This window comes from Motacilla alba, chromosome 4 (genome assembly GCF_015832195.1).
Source record: "Motacilla alba alba isolate MOTALB_02 chromosome 4, Motacilla_alba_V1.0_pri, whole genome shotgun sequence".
NCBI classification, from domain to species: domain Eukaryota; kingdom Metazoa; phylum Chordata; class Aves; order Passeriformes; family Motacillidae; genus Motacilla; species Motacilla alba.
The window spans coordinates 54559416-54583030 of record NC_052019.1 but is presented as its reverse complement, the minus strand read 5'-3'; the positions used below and the strand labels follow the sequence as shown (position 1 = coordinate 54583030).

At 44.7% G+C, this 23615-nt stretch overlaps 1 protein-coding gene across 24 annotated transcripts in view; it reads left to right on the top strand.

Moving 5' to 3' along the window:
* Positions 1 to 2935: 2935 nt before the first annotated feature.
* ADGRL3 (adhesion G protein-coupled receptor L3) overlaps positions 2936 to 23615 on the top strand; it is a 492252-nt gene continuing 471572 nt past the window's right edge. For all 24 annotated transcript variants that reach the window (XM_038134649.1, XM_038134653.1, XM_038134633.1 and 21 more), the window contains exon 1: positions 2936 to 4005. The gene's annotated coding sequence lies outside the window, so the exon portion shown is untranslated. The remainder of the gene's footprint in view (positions 4006 to 23615) is intronic.

The following is a 23615-nucleotide window of genomic DNA, read 5'->3' as shown; positions in this document are numbered from 1 at the left end:
TTATGTAATCACACCTGGGATATGTCATTAAATTGCAATACATCATTACCCATCCTCAAAAAACACGGAAGAGTTTCAGGGAATTCAGATCTGAAAAAGAAAAATGATCAGACTCTTGGAAAGAGTGATACACAAGGAGAGATTAAGTAGCTTAAATATATAGCTTATCTAATCAATAATTAAGCAGGGGAAGGATAATGGCTTAAAAATACATAAGAGAAAGATAATTATTTTGCATGATGCATGGTCCCAATTCAGCACAGTGCTAAAACACATGCAGATCCATCAGCCCTGCAAAACACCAATGTCCATGATTTTAGTGGAGCTTCAGCACATACCTAAATTTAGGCATGCATTGAAGTACTTTGATTAATTTGGGCCATAACCAGAAGTAATCGTATGAAATTAAGAAATGCAAAAATATAGGCTGAACAGCAGGAAAATCTTCCAAATGGTGAGATATATGAGACTGGGGAGTAATCACTCAAGGGAATTGGTGGAAACCTTATCCCTGGACACATTTCAAGTTTTCATGGACAAAGTACTAGGAATAGGAAAATATTCTTTGGCAAATTATCTTGCTGTTGCCTCTGGAGACAACTGCAGAACCTACTGCAACTATTCTGTGTCTAAGTTTTCCTGGGCTGACTCACAGCATTAAGTCTGAGACATGATTTTAAAAAGCACCAACAGCGCAACAGGCTGGTGGCATTTTGAAGCTCTTCCTTGTCTCCCCCCACAATTTATCGGGTTTTTTCCATCTTCATTATATGCAATGCTATGAGAGGGGAAAAAAACCCACACCACCACACTTTAGCTTAGTGATTTTTTGTCTTTTTGTTTCTCACTGACTGAACTTTGATTTCATTCTCATCTCTGCATTAAAACAGAGCTTAAAGATATAGAAGAAATCCAATTTCAACTTGTAGGCCTTTGTTTCATTCCCACAGCATGTGTGGTGAATGGTGAATATCATCAGAGATGTAATTGTATCTTGAAGAATCTCATATCTCATATCTTTGAGCATCCCAGCAGAAGCAGTATTAAAGATCTGGGGGTTTTGTTAGTTTGATTTGGATTTTTTGGGGGTGTGGGATTGTTTGGTTTGTTGGTGTTGTGCGGGTTTGTTGTTGTTATTTTGCTTGTTCATTTCATGTTTTGTTTTTCCCCTCCATGCAGACCCTGGAAGAAAGGCTGCTACAAAAAGGAGTTTCCCAAAGATGAAGCAGTAGATTCTCCAAGGGCTTTTTCCACTGGGAATTGCTAGGTCCGTCCAAAGAACAACGGCTTCTTAATTGCTTTGAAAACTTCTTTTTCTTAAATCAAATGATTGTAGAAGACTGCACATAATTCACTCGGAAATGTGGGGCTCTTCTGCAGCCATGTAGGAAAAGGACAGGTGCTCTCTAACATGACTTTGCAGAGATTTACTGGAAATGGAAATGTTTGAGACAGATGTGTTAAAAATTGTAGATTTCCCTTCCCTGACCACAGTCGATATTCTTTCTTTATATTTGCAGTGTCAGTGAACGGGCCCTGATTTTATTATTGGGAAAACAGCACTTATGTTTATTGGTACTAATTTTCCACTGCACATCAATGCATCCAGAATAGCAGTTCTTAACCTTAAGTACACATTTCTGTGCCTGCCTAACTAGTAATTCAGCTAGGAACATGTGTGAGCATCTTCCTGCTTGTGGTCTGAGTTAACAAACAAGGTTACTTAATTCCCTTATCCCATTTAAAAGAATGGCCTTGCAAGGTTTCCATCATCAAGAGTACTTAGGAGCTTGTTAAGGAAAAAGCTGAACAGGATAATTTACTGAGTGGATCTTCCATTGGGTTGGACCAGGAGGACTTTGGGCCTTTCCAGCTCTCTTGGCTACAGTCAAAGCTGGGAGTGCAGCAGCAAATCCTCAGGTAGGTCTGGTCACTGGGATAAAGAGTGGTGTGTTGTATGTGTTAGCACTCAGGCAATTAGAAAACTATGATTTTCTGAAATCTACTTTTTTTTTTTGTTTTGTTGTTAAAAGAGCTTGATTTGTTTAGGTCCTTCCCTCAAAACCCAAAACCAAACAAACAATTTGTTTGTGAGGAAAGTGTTCAGCATGCTCCAGCCAAGCACCACTATTTCTGAAGGTCCCGTGTGAACATTTAAGATTACAAATGTTAACACAAAGACAGGCTATCCTCTTTCCTGGAGGTTCTTGACTCAGTAGATGAGAGGGTTCATGTTTCCCACCTGCTGGGGGTGCCAGGGTAAGGACAGAGCTTGTCTTGCTGCCCCAGCTGATGCCAGGCTGCCCTGAGCCCCATCCTTGTGCTGGGCAGCAGGGAGACCGTCCTCGACCAGCAGGTAGGGTCTGATGGGCTGCTTGGTTGTGGACAACAGGCTGAGAGGCCAATCGTGAGCCGGGGAATCTAGCGGGGAAAGGGTCTATGCTGGAAATACAAACTGCAATTGGCTTTCTGGGAGGGCAGCAGCGGGCAGAGCATCCAATCGGGGCTGAGGGAACCGCACAGGTGATGGATCGGTGCCGCAAAGGCTCGCTGCAATTGGCCGCTTGGATGGGGACAAAATTCCAAGCGGCCAATCGGGACGTGGGAGATCCAGTGTGCAGCGGGGGGGGGGGGTCCGTGCCCTGTTTGGAGGCTGCGATTGGCTACCTGGCCGGGGAGCCAGGGGCAGAGTGTCCAACCGGGCGGTGCGGGATCCTTTCGGGGGGTGGCTGCGGGACAGGTGGTGGCGGCCGGGGGGCTGGGATCGCAGAGGGTGCGGGCTAAGGGAGCAGTGCGGGCGCGGCGCGGCGGTGCGGTGCGGTGCCGGCCGGCTGCTAGGTGGAGCCCGCGTCCGCGCAACCCAGATCCGGGCCCTCGGCGCTCCCCCGCCCCTCGGCTCGCCGCCCGCCCGGCTCCGTGCGGCCGCCGCCGGGCAGGGCAGCAGCGCCGCGCCGCCCGCCGCCGCCTCTTCCCCGGGCCCCGTTCCCCGCTCCCGGCCCGGCCCTGCGGGGGACGCGGATGCCGCGGGTCGCGCCGCCCCGGAGCGGGCTGCCCGTGTGCGGAGCGTGTGCGCTGTGCCGAGCCGAGCCGTGCCGAGCCGGCGGGGCGGCCATGCGGCCCCCCCGCGCCCGCTGAGCACCGCGCGGGGCGCGCCCGCCCAGCCGCCCCCTCCGCGCCCGCGGAGCCGCCCCCTCCGCCCGCCCGCCCGCGCCGAGCCGCGCCGCGCCGGGGCTGGCGGTCTCCGCAGCGGGAGGAGGAGGAAGAGGAGGAAGGATCCAGGGTGTCTGCGGAGCGCGGGGGGCTGAGGACCACCCGCCTCCCTCTGCGCGGGCGCCTTTGTGTCCCCCAGCCCCGGCGGAGCGAGGGGCCGCGGGCAGGGGAGCGGATGCGAAGAGCGGCTGGTGCTGGAGGGGAGAGAGAGAAAGGGGGATGGTGGAAGATTTCTCTCCTTTTTTATTTTTTTTTTTTTTTGGTGGTCTCTTCGGCAGCGGCTGTTCTTCCCCAGCAGCAGCAGCAGCGGCGGCAGCAGCAGCAGCGCAGGCAATGACTCTGCCGCATCCGAATCGCCTGGCCGGTGGCGCCGGCTCCGGAGACATCACCTTGCTCTGAAGTTGCCTACCTGGAGGAGGTAAATCGGAGCGGGGCTTTCGTCCAGAGGGGTCGGCGACGGCGGGGAAGAGGAGGGAGTGATCGCCTCCCCCATCCCCACACACTCTCGTCCTCCGGGAGGAAGCTTGTGTAGAAGAAGAACACGGCAAAAAAGGAAAGACTTTTACTTCTTTCTATTTTTTTTTATTTTTTTTTTAATTTTTCCTTGCTTGAGGGACGTCCGTGCTTCTCGTCCGGCCCCCTTTTCCTCCTGGCTGGGGGCTTTGGTACTGTGGCCAGGTCTGCTTCCTACTCCCACCTCTGGTTTTAATGGCTGGATTGTGGCAGCAGCTCCCTGCTGCAGGTTGTTGAGGATCTGATGGGGACTCGCATCTCAGGAGCCGGAGGTGACTAAAGGTAACTAACGAGCGGATGGATGCTCAGAAGCCCTTGCCTGGCTCTCAGTTGCTCCCTTGCCCGCTTGCGCTGGGCTGAAGGGTGCCGGCCGCCCTGGGCGCACGCTTGGATTGAATTATGCTCTAATAAGGGTAGTTTGTCTTCAGGGGGGCTGGATCCTCCAGGTAACGGGGGACCATCTCTCTGGGTTTGCATGCTGGGCAGTGGAGACGAGGGGTGTGCATCTTGTTTGGAAATGCCTTGTAGGCTCCAGCCTGGTTTGGCTTTGGGCAGCTAGGGTGGCAAAGACAGTGAGGAGATGGAGGGTACCCGGTAGGTTTTGTTCTTGTTCTCTCTTGTTTTTTTTCTATGAAAGGCACCACGTTGGACCGGGGGGTTTGCTGGTGTTACACTGAGGAATTCGTCAGTTTCATTCTGTTTCCTCAATCTCCCTCCTTCTACCCCCCTTCCCCCGTCTTCATGCCCACTCCTTCGTCGATCTGCGTTGCTGTTTAATCGCTGAAGGGTGCCTCGAGAAGCGATTGCTTTCTTGGATATCTGGGGGCATAAGTGGCGGGGGGATGTTGCCGAACTGGGGGTGTGTGTTGAGGGCTGCCTGTGCATGGATGCGAGGGGCTAGGGTAGAGGTCTGAACCCAGCAGCCCCGGGTTACAGGTAGACGCGGGGAGCTTCCCCTTCCCGTGCAGCCGGAGAGCGAAGCGTTCGCTGTAGGTAGGGATGTGCCGAGCTCCCCACCTCCTGCCCGTGAGGCTGCGTTTGCTGGCTCTTCGTCAGTATAGGACTGGCGTTTGTTTTGAGCAAGGGCCGATATGTATAGCTGGAATTGCATTTTTAACGCCTCTCTCCTTTTAACCCTTTGTTTATTTCCTCCCTTAATGATTTGTTTGTGTTCCCCTTGAAATCATCTTTTCACCGCGTAACTTGGAGGCACCGGTTGTAAGGCTGATGGCAGGGAGGAACCATCAGCCGGAGAGCAACCCTGTTTCCCAGTTTAGGGAGCCTACCCCCAGCTGGTGCCCGTTAGTGCTAATGAAGATGTAGCTACACTACCCCAGAGATGTGCCCTGGGTATTTGGGGGATTGCCTTCAAGGACTGAGTTTGATCAGCAGACTTGCATCCGGAGTTGTCCAGGGAAGTAACGCTGACCTCCAGTACATTTAGTTGGGCTTTTTTTCTTACCTTTTCCCCTACAGACAGGCAGATGTGTAGTTTTGCTTGAGGGGTGGCGAGGTAGGAAAGGAGCCTCTCTTTCTCTCCCTTTCCTGATAGGCATGAGATTCTTCTCTGCGGTAGTTAAAACAACTCGTATTTTGGCCAACAGCAATGTATTGTTTCTGCTTGTCAACTGTGGAGTTCATTATCGTTTTAACCCAAACAACCCATGTCTATTGTATTTACTTTCCTGTTTAGATCACTCCTTAGGAGTTATTGCCATTTGCACTCTCACAGTTCTGGTTCCAGGCAGCCAGCTGCTTGGAGGGAGGCTGAGATGCGAGGGAAAAGGCGAAAATGCCATCTGTTTCTTGATACAAGGCAGAGAGGTAGTCTGCCGGCTGCAATTTCTCTCTGTATTATAGCACTCATTATTCCAGAGTGTAGGATCAAAATTTTTGAAGCTGACCAAAAAGAAATCTACCCTGGAGTTGAAAAGAAATAAATTCCATTTTCATTGTGGAATGCTGCCTCTTAAGAGTGCAGCCAATGCTGCCTGCTTGGTATTGAGTAGTAGCATGTGCTTTGTAGAGCTCATTTATCATCATTTCCAGGGGTTTGCAATACGAACAGGCTTCTACTGTGCATTCATTAGGAAGAATTCTTCCATGGAGCTTTTCATGGGAGTAAACCAGGTGTTACAGGTTAAAATAGGCTGCTGTTAAAAAGTCTGTGGTTGTCACTTTAGATCCATGCCAATGTTGGGTGACAAAGTTCAGGTTAGGGCTCTATGGTGAAGCTGTATTTTTTTCCTAAAGATTAAACTGCTCTGAGAGAACAGGAGTCAGAGCCTCTTGTTGTGGTTGAGGCTGCTCCGGTTCCTGCTCTTTAAGAGTACTTTTTCCTTATTTAGGCTTGATTTACTATAGAGTGACTGTTGTCTTGGTACCTGCTAGCGAAAAATAAAGGGGATAGAAATCTCTGGTATGTTTATTTCCAAAAGGACTGAAGTTTCTATAAAGCTAGTCTTGACCTGTGAGTTCTGTATAATTTCTGTTGTTGAATAAATATGTATTTTCCCTTTTCTTCTTGGGGTGGTTAGAAGGTATGTTTAGTTTCGCATTGAATTCCAGAACAAGATAAATGACAGTGTAGATTGATGATAGTGAAAACATTGAGTGCTGCTTTGTGGGGCAGTGAGATTTTAATGGTATTTATTAAGTTGAGGCTACCGAGTCCTCATGGAGATTTTTTTTTTGTGACAAGAGTTGGAGCTGGTGTTTCAGTTTCTTGGTGCCCTCCGGAGATTAAGTAGTTTATATCTTAGCCTAGGATATTTGAATTTGTCCCTGTACCCTGCTGGGTCCATCCCTCCACCCCCCTCCTTTGTTTGCTTGGCTGTGCATCCTCACAGGTTAGGATGCCATGGGGACCACGTCCTTCCTTCTGGTGTGGGGGTAATGTGGCAGAGGTGCTCAGCTTGCCTATCCAAGCACTGATTGCAGGAAAGCCTTTTTTTCTCCTGAAACAGACAGCAAATTCCCCAGTGCCTGCTGGTGCAAACATGAAGCTGGTGCTCTTTGCTGGCTGGGAGGGAAGTGCAAGCAGGTGTGTACGTGAAAATGCAGGCATGCACATCCAGCCAGCTGATGAGTTGGGCGTCTCAGCCCAGTGTTGCAGTGCTGTTAGAAAAATAAATAAATAGATATTGAGAGGCAGGTAGGGCGAATGATCAGCCAGGACTGAACAGGAATGTGCATGACCTTTAGCTTTGGGCAGCACTCAGCTGGAGGGCCTGATGCTGCCGTCAGAGTTTTCACATTCAGAGCATGAGTGGATGCATCATCAACACATTTATTCATGCACACGGGGGAGGGAAGCCTTTGTAAATGAAGAAGTCCTAGGAATGGGTGATTTATTAATAATTTTAATACTAATAGTGTTGGGATTGGTGTAGATTGACTAGGAAGCAATTTAATGCGTGACACAGTATAAAGGATGGGTTAAAGATTGATGAAAGAAATGGAATTCAGGGAGCAAGAATGGATCAGGGAAAAGCTAAAGCATGGAGGATAGGCATAAGGATTTCTATGCTTTAAATAAGTTCCTTTTATTTTTTCCTGTTGTAGTTATATTACTTGGTGGTTGTGGAAACAGCTGAATGCTGCAATTGGAGTGATTTTGATAAAGATTTTTATTCCCTAGAGACTTCTTGCATATCACAAGAGGTTTATAAGAACAACTCAAAAACTAATTTTTTTTGGAGTGGTGATCATCTGAGAGATAGACATCACAATATTGATGGGTTGCTGAGGGCTGTACTGAAACATCAAGACAGCCCTGCAGAATAAAGAAGGTTTTGTCTGCCTCTTCTTATGGGCTGCTTATTGGGGTAGGATGTACTGGTGAGCATCGACATTCTGGAGAGATGTTTATGGACACCCATTTCTTCCCTGCTGGTCCTTTTCTCATTGAATAGATGCCCTCCTGCTGGGATGGGAATATGAAAAATGCACCATGATGCCAAATTCTGAGTGTATATCCACACTTCAGTCTCTGCTATGTCTTCAGGCAGTGCTTTCAGTTGCAGGATGGAGAGCTGGAAATTGTCATTTGCAGGAGTTCAGTATGCACTGGTGTATTTGTAGGAATGTACCTGTCCCAGTAAGGGGGTGTGACATGCCTCTGACTGCCTCATCTCCTGGGGTCATGCCTGCATTGCCAAGTGTTTGTCACGATCCTCACCAGCACTTAATGTGAGGTTCTTTAATCCCTACTTGGGATGCATGTGAGTATGTCCTGTTTCTGTAGGTGTTGAGATGCTCCAGCACTCCCTGATCTCATCCTAGTGCTTAGTGGCAGTGGAAGCTCCCAGAGCAGGCTGATGAAGTAGGAGAACTTTGCTTTCAAGCATCTACTTTTAATTCTTGCCTAGTTTAATGGCAAGGAAACCGCCTCCTACTCAAATCTGTGACGTGATCCTATCTAGGACGTTATCTCATTGCCTGTTTTTGGCCTCCAGGTTTGCAGTGTAATGCTTGCTTTACGTTCCTCACTAGATAATCTCTACAGTGCAGTCTGAAATTCCTGTCTGCAAGCTAAGTGTTCATTTTTAAGACAACTTCTCTAAAGACACCTTGGCACTACAGCTTTTACTTCAGCAGTCTTTTCAGAGAGCCTTCTGATTTTGCCTGTAGGGCAGATGCTTTTACCAGTCATTGCACCAAGCATCTGTAACCATAGCAAGGTAGCTAGTCTTTTCAGGCAGTGGAAGCATCATTTTAATAGTGTTGTGGACCACAGTTTTACTTACTAAGTGGTGCTCAGTGTGGGATTTTTTCAGCCTGCCTGAAACCTCTGTTTTCCTCTGTCTGAGTCTTTTTTCTTCCCCTCCTTTTTGAACTTTAATCTCTACTTCTTCAGGCCTACTCCCATCCGAGGGAGGTACTGCTGCATCTGTGATGGGAGCTCCAACTGTAGTCAGTGGAGCACTTCCGTTGGCTTCCCTGTGAGGGGAAGATGCTCAAGAATCTCACATGCGGTATATTCTGAAGAGAAGCTCCAGAATCTCAGATGAGGTATCTTTTCAAAAACATTCCCCTGCTTCAGCTTCAAGTTTCTAGTAATTGTTTTGTAACATCTTTGCCAGAGGTGGCATTTCAGGCCAAACAAAGCAATGAACACAGAGGAAGAGTAGAAATCTGTGTACACTTCTAAAATGTGTTTGTGAAAACAGTCCAAAATTAAAATCAAGACACTTTTGTTTGAGGCTTGACAGCTTTCAGTTTCAAGGGTCGTGAAATAGACACCATTCTGAAGAAAGCAAAGAGGAGTTTGGCAGCTGTCCCAGTTAGTCAATATCAAGTTGTAGATTTCATTTAAATGCCTAAGAGTAATAAACCTTTACAGAGCATCCATTGGTGCTCACTCTGCCAGGATTTTTGAAAATTATTTTTTTAAAGCACGTTAGTCAACATGTGAGTCATTACACAGAAATTATTTCAGTGGCTACAAACCCAAAGCACCAGAGGCCTGTAGCACAACTCCGATTCATTACAGTGGGTACCTGTCAGGGAACGGCTTTGAAATATTATGCACAGTGTTTTGAGTAGTTTGGATTATAGCTTTGCTACTATTAATTGTGAGAGCTTTACTGATTTGATTGCAGTTGCATTGATTTATATCAGGTAAAGTCATTGATTTTGAACTTTGGAACAGAGCTGTGTGTTTCTAAAACTTAGAACAAGGTATCATAAATACAAAGGACCAACATGAGTGTTTTCTTACAGCAATGCAAGTTGAAATGAAATAGGACTCTCTGTGCTTTTGCAGAAGTGATGCTTAAAAATTAGCCATGAATTTCCCTACTGTAAAGTCCTGCTCAAAGGTGCCAGCATTGCCCAGCACTGTTCTGAAAGGTCTAGTCTAAACTTGGCCCCTTTGGGTAAGACTCTTAGTGGTTTTATACCAAGGACAAGTAATAAGTTTGTGAGAGTCACTGCTCACAATATATATGAGTTTTTACAGTAAGTCCCTTTGCCACTCCCTAGAAACCAAGAATCTGCTTACAGAGGTGAGGCTGCTGCATCAATGAGCACTGTTTAAAGTTCGGGGAATAGGAACGTTCTGACTAACGCAGTCTTGGAACATCTGTTTATCATGGGCAGGCACATATGTAGACATATAAATACCATTATTTGGGGAGGAGACCCAGTTCTTATTTTTTTTGTCAAATGTGGTGAAATGAAAAAGAATTTTGGCTTTAGGTGAAATCTGAGAATTGCACCTATACCCAAAACATATGTACCCGCATGTGTATATCTGTGTGTATGCATACACAGGTTTTGTTTGTGAAACGATGGTGCTGATGCACAGAGTTGTTTGTTTTTTGTTTTTTGTTTTTTTTTTTAATTGTCTTGCTGGAAACTCTCCCTGTTTATTTTCTGGTTGTTTTTGGTAAATTTTGAGCAGTATTTGAGCAGGCATGTTTTTTGAGCAGTCATGGACAATAACTTGTGCATGGGCCTGCAGTTGTAAAATTTTAACTGAGTTGCTTGGTTAATAGTCCAACACCGAAATAGAATAACCACATTTTCAGATGTGTTGAGCCACCACATGTTTTATCAGAGTCAGTTCTGGTCCTTGCTTATTTGTTGTAGCAGGCTTTTTCCATTCTGAAGTTGCTGATCCCAAGCCTGCCTTAATGAGATTTTTTTTCATTGCCCTCAGAGTGAGGAAGAGAAGCTTCAATGTGTTGCAGAAGTGCTGTTCGCAGCATCCTTGGGAAAGTCAACATTTTCCTTTGAGCAAGGAGTAAGGGGCATGTTAGCTACAAGTGTGCTGCCTAAATTTGAGCAGGCCTACGTTAGACGGGGAGTTGAGCTCAGAAGAGCCCATCACTGGGAGCTGCTGAGCTGTTAACCGGTTTTTTTTTGGCGCTAAAGTGTTGTGTTGGAGGACACCAGGAGACAAGGGAGACCCTAAGCAGAAGCAGTGCTCCTGTTCTGTTTGATCAGTGGGTCTCTGTTTACAAGCCCTGCAGAGGCACTGCCCTGCTGTGCTCTTCAGTGTCTCAAACCAAGCCTTGGCTTATGCCCGTGAGAATAGGAGAGGGACCCAAGCCTAGTTTTTGATGTTCTGCATGGGTGGATACCTTGAATAGTCAAATGCATTCCTGTGACAGCTGACCCTGTAAGGACATTTTCAGTAGCTCTCTGGATTTTTTCTCTTTTTTTTCCCCTTCCTTCTCCCCCACAATTTTATCTTACTTGTTCATTTTTTTATTTTGATTTTTTTTTCTGTTCCAAAGACTGCTGAAGGAAAGAAAAAAGCACCCTTTGTAGCTGTCTTTTTGAATTCATCTCACTGATGGAGACAGTTGAGAATTTCAGGGATCATGTTAACTCCTTTTCTTTTGCTTTGCCCTTGCATGTGTGTGTTACTGACTGAAACATTGATTTCAAAATGGTGCAAATTCCCACCACTCGCTTCAAAGGGCACAGATTTTTGTTGTTTGGGTGTTTTTGTTTCAGCAAGATGTGTGTTGTGGTTTTTTTACCCATATGTGCTGTGTAATGTGAATCCTTCCTTACCACTTCTGTTGTGTTCTTTTGAATTTTTGGTTTGGGTTTGTTTGTTTGTTTTTATCTCCCTCCTTTTTTTCCCCTGCATTTACAAAGGATTTTGGGATTCTATCCTGAGTGATATTTTTATGTGAAGTCTATGTGAAGGTATGCAGTACTTGTCTGTAATCCTGTAGTAGATGGCTTATCTGGAGTATCCAGAGAACAGCCATTCCTGTTTCCAGCAGACCACAGATTTCTATATTGGACATTGTTTCTCAGCTAAAGCTTGTTGGCACTGTGTGTGTAATCTAAAATGTCATTCCTTTGGATTTTGGATATGGCAGTCATAGGCTGTAATAGTTGCAAAATTTGATGGATCTATCCCACTTCCTTCCGAGGGAAATTATGATGTGACTACTGCACTTGCAATTCCCACAGCACAGACTTCTTCAAGAAAATGTCATTTTGGATTATCTTTAACGGATTCAGGTGTGTGGAATGTCTGTGCGTGTTTTTTTTTTTTTTTTTCAGAAGAATGTAATGTTACAATTGCTGCTTTATTTGGTACAACTCCAAAATGACATATACCTCCTTGAGTAAAATTCTTCCTGATGGGTATTTGAAATATAGCAATTATGCTCCATAGAGGGATAACTTGTGACCTTCTGACAAGGGATCCACAATTACAATCATAATGCACTTTATACATCTCCTTAAGTAGGTCACCAATTTGCAATGAGTCTTTCTAAAGTCTGTGCGAGGCCTTTCAGTTGCAGGAGTGGGGAGCCTTGTTCTGTACAGCATCACTGATATTCAAAAGGGAGGCTGAAATCCCTGAATCACAGGATGGATGAGGTTGGAAGTGACCACACTGGGTCATCTGATCCAGCCTCCCTACTGATGCAGGATCATTCTAGAGCACATTGCACAGGTTTGCATCCAGACTCCAGTCAGGGAGATTCATGATCTTTTTTTGGGCATTCTGTTCCAGTGCTCAATCACCCGCACCGTAAAAAAAGTTCTTCCTCTTGTTCAGTTGGAACTTCCCGTGCCTCAGTTTCTGCCTGTTGCCTCTTGTCCTTTTGCTTGGCACCACCAAGAAGAGCCTGGAAACGTTCCCTTGACACCACCCTTTGGATACTCATAGACATTGATGAGATCCCTTCTCAGTCATCTCTTTAAGACTGAACAGGCCCAGCTCTCTTAGCCTGTTACTTATATCTCAGTAAGAGAAGCAGAATCATCGAATTATAGAATGGTTCAGGTTGGAAGGGACCTTAAAGATCATCTCATTCCAAACCCCTGCTATGGGTGGGGATACCTCCCAGCTGGACCAGGTTAGTCAATGCCTCATCCATCCTGGCCTTGAACACTCATTACCTGGGCATCTACAGCCTCTCTGGGCAACCTGTGCCTGTGCCTCACCACCCTCATAGTGAAGAATTTCTTCCATAGATACTCCCATTCCCTTAATGCTCTAGGCTCCTCATCATCTTTCTTGGTCTCACTCCAGGAGCTCCACCCAGAACTGGGCACAGCGTTCCAGGTGAGGCCTCACAAAGGCTGAGGAGAGGGGCAGGATCACCTCCCTTGACCTGCTGGCAATGCTCTTCCTAATGCACCCCAGGATACCATGGGCCTGCTTGGCCACAAGACACGGACAACTGGCTGGCTCATGGACAGCTTGTTGTCCACCAGGACCTCCAAGTCCTTCTCCTTGGAGCTGCTTCCTGGCAGGTCAGCCCCAGCCTGTGCTGCTGTGTGGGTTATTCTGCCCCAGGTGTAGGACCCTGCATTTGCCTTTGCTGATTTTTAGATGATTTCTGCTGAAGGGCTGCACATCTCTCTGGGGAATTGGCCACTCCTCCCTGCCTTGTGTCATCCCTGAACTTGCTGAGCAGGCATCTGCCTCTTTGTCCAAGTCACTGATTAACCGGGCCCAGTATTGAACCGTGGGGGGCAGCACCAGTGACAGGCCTCCAGATGAACCCTGTGCAGTGACTGTGACCTTCTAGGACCTGCTGTTCAGCCAGTTCTCATCCGCCTCCCTGTACCCTCATCCTTTCCCTGTACCCTCATCCTTTCCACACTTACTGAGCTTGCCTCTGAGGATGTTGTGAGAGATAGTGTCTATAGCCTTGCTGAAGTCGAGGTAGGCAATATCCACTGCAACAAGGGAATGACACCTATGTAAGTAACCTTGTTTTGGTGAGAAATACAGGCACACGTCACTGAGCACATGAGGATATTCCCAACTGAGCAGCCCTGTTTTGCAGTGGAGCTGAGACCTTGGGTGAAACTCAAGATGTTTGAAACATGTAGAAAGATGTTTGCCAATAGACTCAAGCAGTTGTTTATGCCAGCCGAAGCTAAGCTGCAATTTTCCTGTTCAAAGGGAGAATCTGGACCTCCACAGTGTCTGCTGGGATGTTTTTGACAGAGAAAATGTGATACGGTGTGGAATATATCTCAGAGATGCCTCACTGTTTGTCTTAAGGTTTGGCAGCAGCAGATGGGGGGTTGTCTTCTCCAATGCCTTTATGCTTGGTTGCTCCCTCATCCCGAGGAAGCAAAGGGCAGCCCAGCATAACCTATGAGCCCGGCTGTAAGGGTGAGGATGCCAGCTTTTGTTTGACCCTTTTCAAGCTGCAGGCTTGAGCACAGCAAGAGTCCGCAGTTATCCCAAGTTCATGTAATTTGGGGGTGAAGCCTGTTTCAGCAGTCGTCATTGTGGTAAAGCTGATTACTTAAATGCATAAATAAGTAATTAGTAATAAACAGAGTAATAGACAAGTTAGTGAAGAATACCATTTAAGTCTGGTCTGTAGTAATACAGATGTATTTTGCAGTAGTGGTAACATAATGCAGGATTTTTGAGGTGGTTCCTCTTACAACTACAATAAAATGCAGGGCAAAGTGTATTTTGACCTAGGGGTGCCAAGTCCACTCCCAATTTCTAGCTCAAAATAGGCCTGTGCTGTACTGCAGTAGGAGCTATAGTTAAACATCAAGCAGATAATCACATTTTGGTTTTTTTTTTCTCCTGTAAATCACTTTTCCTTTTATGCCATAGAGATTTGTGTGGATGATTGCTTGTTGACCACAAAGATGTGGTTTTTGTTTCTTTCATTTACGTCCTCTATTGAATTAGCAGAGTTATGCAGTTTTTGTCTGCTGTACTTGGGTGGGATGCTGCAGTGATTTAATTTAAAATGAAAGAGAGATGTCTTCATTGTAGGGAAAACCATGGCTAAGTGGTGAGAGTAAGCAGGTCTTCCATTACCAGAAGCCCTAATTAGAAGAAATCCCATGTACGGTTGACCTTGACTATTGAGACAACCCTCAAAGAAGAAAGAGCACTAAAAATTAGTATGCTGCCAGTGCTGCACTTTTATTATTTGACGTTATTAAGCAAACTTGGTGTGTATTTCTTTTTTGAAGCGTTTGATTAAATGTGTGATCTTATCTTGGTGAAATGGCTTGCTGGGCTGCAGACAGTGGTGTTCAGAAATGAAATTTGTTTAGAGCCTCTGAACAGACATTTATTCAATGAGACCTTTCTTGAATAATAGATGTGACAGTGAGACTGCTGTGCAACGTGTTCTGGGGGTTGGACTTCTTATTTTTTTGGTGTAGAGTTTTGCAATGTGATTGTGGGGAGAAGATAGCACAAGAGCATAGGTGTGAGAATAGGATTTAGGGGAATTATCATATGTTGCAGATTCAGGCTGTAGTTCTGCCGAGAATTATTTTCAGACCAAGATTTACACACTTCAGGACTTCCCTGTTAGCATATGGCTTGGCATATCAAGTGATACATGTATATATCTAGCTCTGTATCAATAATCTTGTCCTTTAGCTAGAGCTTTAAGATGCTTACATTTTGTAAAAGTAAAAGAAATCAAAACACACAAATCCCCAAACAGGGATTTAACTCTTGTGGTCAGTGCTGATGTAGTTGATGGCAGCTGACTCCTGTCATCAGTGCTGATGCCCTTAAACAGTCCTGTGTTTTATGATAATTCCAAATCAGTGAGATGAAGGGAGACTTCACCACAGGGTGTTTAACCTCTTGTATTGTGTCCAACAAGGAGTTGTGAAATGTGGGTAAATATTCTCGTCTTACATATTTTTATCATCAGTGCACTGGTTTTAGCTGGGCTAGAGTTAATTTTGTCGCAGTAGTTGTTGTGGGCCTGTGTTTGGGATTTGTGCTGGAAACAGTGTCAATAATTCAGAGATATTATGGTCACTGCTGAGCAGCTCTTGCACAGCATCAAGGCCTCTTCTGCCTCTCGCCCCACCCCACCAGCAGGGAGGCTGGGGATGTGCAAGGAGTTGGGAGGGGATCACAGCCAGGACAGCTGATCCCAACTGACCCAAGGGATATTTCATCCCATATGGCATCATGCTCAGCATTTAGAGCTGGGGGAAGATGAAGGAAGTGGAAGACATTTGGAGTGGTGACTTTTTGTCTTCCCAAATAACCCAAGTAATGGAGCCCTGCTTACCTGGGGTATGGCTGCCCATGGGAAGTGGTGGATAAATTCCTTGTTTTGCTCTGCTTGCCTGCACAGCTTTTGCTTTACCTATTAAACTGCCCTTATCTCAACCCATGAGTGTTCTCACTTTTAGTGTGAACCGTTTGGTTGTGGGGAGCAAGTGAGCAGCTGCGTGGGGCTTGGTTGCCAGCTGGGGTTAAACCATGACAATTGAAAGCACAATGCTTTTTTATTGGGCACAGCTACTGTGGAACCCTTCACCAGGGAAAAAATATTCCACAGGAGCTTTCAATTTTGAAACATTTTTGGACATACAGTGGTATATATCTGTTTTTCCAACAAAACAGTCAACTACTTTGTTATTTTCCGTACAACTCACTGGGATAAAAATTCATTGAATGTGTGAACTCCACAGGTTTTTCAGGTGCTGGTGTACAGCTACATGACTTGCTTTTCCCAATATGAAGCTGAGAACATGAATGCCTGGAAGTATATTATTTTAAACTTTCTTTTTCAGTAGTGGGCTGTGGTGATCTTTGAAGGTTGGATGTGTGAGTTTTCTGAGTGACTTAGCCTTCCCCTGCAAAAGGAGGAATTCCACTTTTAAAGGAAAGGAGCCCCCGAGTGCCTCTGCTGCAAAGCTGTGTTTTGATCAATCCCAATCTGCCCCACTGCTTCCCTGCATTGTAGAGCAGCTGTCTTTACATCAGGTTAGACGTGATTGATGCCTCCTTCTAAAGGTAAACCCAAAACCTTGCGTTATAGGAGTTCAGAGAAGATGTAAGTTCCATGCCTTAATGGTGCCTTGAGGTGCCAACTTAGGAGCCTCCAGTGTTTGATGCTCCAGCTCCTTGCCTTCCTTGGTGTTGGGTTAAGGGGATTGTTTTTCCTAGGAGCTGGACAGCTCTCAGGACTTTCTAATAACTTAGAATTATGCATATATTTTTTCTCTCCTAGTGCACAGCTAATCCCAACAGATGCCAAATGCAGATTGGTGAGGCTGGGTGTGAAGTACAGGAAATCATGTGTCTGTGAGCCCTGCATATTTTGCCATTATGTTTGCCTGAGCTTCAGGGATAATTTCTCCTTGCAAGGTGATTTGCGTATACTGAGGAGGAATTTTTGTACACTGATTTGATTTGTGTACACTGAGGAGGAATATGGCCTGTAAGCATCATATGACCATGATATTTTAAGGGGCTCTTCCATACATCTGCAGCTGGATATGAGTTGTCTTTTTAGCAGAGACTGCAAGCCCAGAGCCATGGGTCAAAGACCAGCAAACGTGATTCTTTTTGAGCATCCTAGATGGTGTCCCCAGGGCTGGCTCGGTGCTGAGGGTGGTGAAACTGCCTGCCATAAAATCATCATCCTGGGATGGTGGCAGACAAAGAGGAAGGGTAAGAGGAAGTGTAAGAGCAAGGAGAGCTGAGTTTTTAACCATTTTACTGGTTGCACAAGGATGTTCTTGGCTCTGATTGGAACTCGGTGAGGTGCTCAGACAGGCCTTGTTTCATCTGGGTCCCTGTGTGGCAGGGTTATAATCCAGCCTTAAAAAACCCCAAACATTTAAAAATGGTCCTTTATGGAGATGAAATTTACATATGAAAGCACAGCCTGCTGAAAAAGTAATGGTCCCATTATGTTCTCCTTAAGCTTGAAGTCAGACAGGAAAAGGAAGATGGAAAATTCACTGGACTGAAGTTTACTTGACATCTGCTCTACTATAGAGCTGACTTGGTCCAAGTAACTCCATATGTATCTGTTCCTGAGCTGAGTCTGATAATTTGTTTCTGAATTGGGAATGACATCTTGTTTAAATATTTAAAATTTTTGTTCTTTTTTTATGTAAGTGCTGCAGAACTATAGCATTTTCCCTAATTTTGAACTTTCTGTGGGACTCAAAAATGAGCCAAAAAATCCACCACTGATAAATTTCTCGGGTGGCTGTTTAAAAAGGGAGGTGGCATTCTTTACTAGCATTTTGTTGCTCCTAAAGCTGAGCTCTTTTATAAAATTAAAATAAAAATTGATTGCTACATGTGCATGGTTTGCTGGTTGGATTAGTGCACATTGCGAAAGCAACAGTGATGCTTCCATCCCGAGAGGTATGGTGGCTCCTGGCAAAGGTGCATGGGAGCAGGAGGTATTTTATAGTCCCTTTTTCCTGTCTGGAGGTCACCTGTGCAGAACTTGAAGACTTTGTACAGTTGTGTGGGCTTTGAGGCTGAAGGTCCCAGATGTGCCAGCACTCTAGGTGCCAAAACCCAATGCTAGGCAAATCCCACAAGGGAAGGGAAAGTTACTCCTTAGAGCTCAAGGGAACCCACTTTGCCAGATGTTGCAAAACCTATGAGAAGGGGATAGTGCCATGTTGGAGACAGTGCAAGGTGTCCAGCTGCAGTGCATAGTAATTATTGTACTTGGTGACATTTCTTGCTTTCTACTCCTGCTGAACTTTTGCCTAATTTTGCCCAACATGGCTAATTTGTGTTAGGGAGTAAGGGACTACTGACAGCCTTACAGTTACCTGTGTGTGTATGCAGTAATAAGGTTCAAAGGTTGCTGTGCAATTACGTTAAGTTTCCAGCCTCCTTGCTAATTTTCTGTTTACTGGGGGAGAAAGGAGGATCCTTTTGTGTCCTAACAAAGTGTCTTCCCTTCCAGCAAAGCAGGACCTGATTCCTGGCCACTCCAGCTTTTTCCTAGCTGGGTGCCGACTCCATTTTCTGTAGTTTCTCCACTTTCATTTCCAGACTCATTATGTCCAGCACCCAGGGTATGTAAAGATGATCAATGTGTATCTACTGGTGCTATTACAACAAGGAGCAATTATTTAAATTAATCAAGAGGACATCGTTCATGAGCAGGATGGGATAAAATAATAGCAGGAGCAGCGCTTTGTTCAATGCCGGTCTGTGGTCTCAGTATCGAGATTTCAGCTGCTGGCAAGACACTTCATCATCTGGGAAGACCTGCTGGGAGCCACAAATAAATCACGTAGTGAAATCTTGATGTAGCCTTGCAATGTTTGCCCTTTGGTGTTCAGCTCTAGGTGCTGGTGTCTCATCATGGCAAAAATGGTATCGGCGTGTGCCGATGGAGGAGGATGAGCAGACAGCGTTGTGGTTGCCTTCATTTTCCGGCGGCAGTGAAGAGATTATGAAGGGATGGAGGGGGCCTTTTTTTTTTTTTATCCTTCTCTTTTGAGTTTTCCCACCACCTTGCTGATCAGTTCTCATTTTATTTACATTTTAGGATATCAGACCAACGAAAAATGTGTTTCCTGTTTTTTCGTATAGGTATGATTCTGTTGTGCTTGTCTCTGTACTGTTCTTGTCAGGTGAGGGTATGGTAAAGAAACAGTTTCTGTCGTTAAACTGAGAAGAAGCTGTCTTTCCCTTATTAATTTGGCTTTGGCCAGTGCACTGAAATCTTAGAGTGATATGGAAATGTCCCTTAGTTTGCATGTTTGGATGAAGGCCAGATGAGGTTTTCTTCTGTGGGCTTGCTTTGTTTGTTTTCCTTAAAAACTCTGTGTTGATTCAGGCCAGTTGCTGCTGATACAGTCTTTGGATATAGTGTTTGTAGCTAATTAAAAATAGCCTCTAATTGAGGGCTGAATGTTGCGGACTTGAATTTTCCTGCACATTAGTCATGTAAGAGGTTGCCTGAGAAAGTAAAGGGTGAATCAGCTTGAAGAGGCTTGCAGATATCTGCTTCATTCAGTGTGGAGACACATTTGAAATGTAATGTAGTGGTGACTCGTAATATTGCTAAAATATGGGCGAAATTAGATTCTATTTAAAAGTACAATGTCTTGTCCCTTTATTTTACTGATACCTGATAACTTAGAGGTTATTATGCACCTCTTAGGTATTGTAGGTATATTATAATGTTATGATTAACGGGTCTGTTGCCTGCAGGACCAGGCAGCAGGAGAATTGAGTTCAGTTGTACAAGTGTGACAGGGTATAATCCCCTTGTGCCCCATGATTCATCTGCTGAACTTCCTTCAGTCCACGTGGTGACCTTTTATCATTTCATGTCTTTTCACTTTGGACAGCTCGAAGTATGCCACTGATTAAAAATGATATTTGAACACTCCAGTGGGGAGTTGCAAGTATACAGCAACTTCACCAAAATCACTATGTGCCAAAGCCTGTGAATTTTGGAGATACCTTAGATGTTATTGCTGTTCCGAAAATAATACCTGTTATAGTTAAGATATGAAAGGAATAATGACACATTTTTTTTAAAATTATTGCTTTATTCAGAAATAGTGGTTGGTGCTTGGATCCTGCCTGTGTATATTTTTCTAGTGACAAATGCTTAGCTTTTCCTTACAACTAACCTTGGCTCCAAATTTCTTGAGCTTCTGATGACTGCTTTTTGATGAATACGGCACTCTTGCAACTTTGCCTTTTTCTCTTCCTGAGCAAAATCATTTGAGCTCGTCAAGTATCTAGAAGAAGGTCCCAGTGAGCAGCCTGCCTTGCTCTTGTGGTATCTGCCCAGACACTGTGTTGGGCTGAGCTGCAGCTGGGAAGCATCCACTGGGACATGTTTGGTGGTCGATCAGCTGGTCACTGCTGCAGGCAGTGAATAAGCCTGGTGTGGTTAACTGGCTCATTAGTGAGCTTTTACTGCAGTGCTGAAGTGTGGTGGACAGGAAGCGGGCATTGTTCTGCCTTGTTTGAATAGCTAATTGGTATTTTTATAACTTTATTCTTTTATTCTGCATCCCACTTTTGCCATGGGATCAGTGTGTCTGGCTTTTGTGGTCTTTTGCTTTGATTTTGGTTTTTTTTTTTTTGGGATGGGCTTTTGTGTGGGTTTGTTTGTTTGTGCTTGTTTTTTGTCATTTTTATGGTTGTTTTTGTTTTGTTTTTTTAAAGGCAGAAAGATGAAGTAGGTTTTGTTTATCTGGTCTGAGATGTCTATATGAAATCATTTTAACTGACCTTCTATCTAATGGAAAGAGGCAGGCACTTTTGAGACATGATTCCTTTCCTTCTCATGTAGACCTTTAAAATATGTCAGATGAATCGTATCCTAAAAAGATTATTTCTCTTCACTGACTGTAAAGGGAGCCTAAGGTGCCAAACTCAGATAGAGTCATTTACATTGCAGATACCTTAAGATGGAGAAGGTGAATCCCACCCCAGGAAATTACTCTCCTTGGCTTGCAGTGCATCTCCAATTCAAATGTGAATCTGTGTGATAAGCTGGTACCTGGCACAGCAAAGCTGATCCACCAGGAAGTGCGTGGAGAGAAATTGAAATGGTCCCTGATCTTCACAGAGCTTGTGCCCAGGAGGAGCTCTCACTTCAGCTGGTGTTAGACATGTACCTTATAAATATCACAAAAATAAATGTAAGCGTGGTGGCACACAAGTGATTCCTCCTGTTAGTTCCTGTGTAGTCCTGTATGTTAGGTGTGGGACTCCCAGTAGGGGCTTTTGTACCTCCATGACTTTTTTTTCCTCAAGAACATGGAGTAACCTGCAAACCTGAGCAATCATGCCTCTGCTCTCCCTTTTTCTTTCAAGGACTGCAAACATAAATTCTGAAAAGGCAGATGCTGGGAGATGTGTCTGCCTTGACTCATGTGGGAAGGCATCCCTTGGGTAGGTGCCCTGGGATGCTGAGCCAGTGGGTGAGAGAGGAACTTCCCAGAATGCAGCCCTAAGCTCCTGATTTCTGGAAAATTAATGATTTATCTACCAAAGCTATGTCCTATGAATAAGGTATATGTAGGTCCTTTTAGTCTCTTCAAAATCTCAGGGAAAAAAAATATTTTTTTCTACCTTCCTTTCTTGATTCCCTGAGAACTGCAGTTTGGACAGATGTTCCAGTGCAAGTTTTGACTGCTTCCCCTCCACCCCCAAATCAACCCTCTTCATTTCCCATCTGTTTCTCTGGCTGTATGGGCAACCAAGCTGGGAAGTGAAGCTTTAATTTTAAAATCTCTGTTGAATTTGTAATCTTGCTGGGCTGTTTTCACCTGGGATCAGCTAGCTTCCTGCCTGGTTTACAGCTAGTTTTTGTGTGGCTGCATAGGTAGTAGCACAAACTGTGGGACAGGGCAGAGCTGCTCAAAGTGTGTATGATGTTTGCTCTGCAGTATTTGAATCTCTCTCAACCTTCCTGTTTCCAGTCTTAGTGATCTGAAGGTCAGTCCCCAGTGTGTTGGTTAAGTCTCCTGCCCTAGGGAACACTGAGCATGGCATACCATGTGTATTACACAGGAGTATGTGTGAGTAGGAATCTGTATATATATATATGTGCATGCATATAGACTTAATGCCTTCTTTGCCCCAGTCTTCAATATCAGGGCCAGTTGTCCTCAGGATACCCAGCTTTCAGAGCTAGAAGTTGGTGATGGGGAGATGAGTGAAGTCCCCGTAATCCATGAGGAAATGATTAGTGGCCTGCTCTGCCAATTAGGCGCTCACAAGTCTGTGGGCCCTGATGGGACCCACTGTCAGGTGTTCAGGAGGTGTCTGGGTCTGCTGCTGGGTGATGATTTAGTGGTTTAGGGGTTACAGTGGCAGTGCTGGGTGGATGGTTGGACTTGATGATGTTAAAGGTCTGTTCCAACCTTGATGATACTGTGATTCTCTCGATATGTGTGTGTGTATGTGTATGGTAACTTGCTTAGCAAGGTGTGTTCTAGTCTCTTTCTTCCTGCTGTTTCTAATATTTTCCAGTGAAAACTAAGACAATCGAACCTCATCATCATGGAAATACATTTTGAACTTGTGCAGAACTTTGGAGAAAGAAGGGTGTGAGAGCAAACTGCATCTTGCATCTTCAAAGCAGAGCTATATATGCATGGCACATGCCTGAATCCATCAATATTACAGATACATAGCGGTAAATTTACTCCCCCGTTACTAATTACTTGGTGCTGGTTTCTTCTCCACACTGTTGGTTTTAATTTTTTAAATGGGTGACTGAATCCTTGAGCAGCCTTGACTTTTGAACTGGATGGATTTTGAACTGGGTGGAGATGGGGATTTTAGGAGAGTACTGTAGCAGTCTCACACTGGTTGATGAGTTTTTTGTAATTTTTTTAGCAGTTGGTAAAGTTTTGTGGTGCCATTGGTGCCATTGGATGATTTTGCCCTCATTAGAGGACCAAGGGAAGATTTCTTTGTTCTTTAGTCTTGATAGAAAATGGCATATGCTGTTTTTTCTGAGGAGAGCTGATCGAAGTATTTAAATACAAAATAACAACTAGTGATGGAGCATTTAAAACTTCTGTTGTTCTGAATAAGTTTTAATGAACAATGAAAACAAAGCAGATGTTGCTGAGTGTTTACTTCAGTGTAGCTTAAATATAATTTGTGCTTTATGGTAATAATTGTCAAATCTAATTAAAAAATTGGAGGAAAGCAATATGGAGTTAGATCCAATGAATGATTTTATACGACTCGTTACCTCAAAAAAAAAAAAGACAAATAAATGAATAATATTGCTTGAAAGTTTTAGCCACTTTAGCTGGAAATGAACAATTCTGATTGAGGGAATTGAGAATGTTCTGTTCAAGGTTACTTGGTAGCCCTTGACCTTGGTCCTTTTGTCTCAAGTCACTGATTATGAAGTATATTCATGCCTTCCATAGTCTTCTGAAACGATGTGTGTTTCATGACAATTTTTTAGGATGTGTCTGTGTCTGTTTACAGCATAGTCCTGTTACTTTGCTCCATTTGCTGGGGGTTTATCAGTGTGTCAAACACCTGTACTGACTTTCAAGTCAGCATTGTCCCTTAACTCCAGTGGCCAAGCAAAGTGCTTTTGCACAGACCTCTTCCCAAAATTTTCTTGAGGAGTCACAAAGACATGTGTGTTCATCTTGAATAAAATTGATTAGCATTAAAAAAC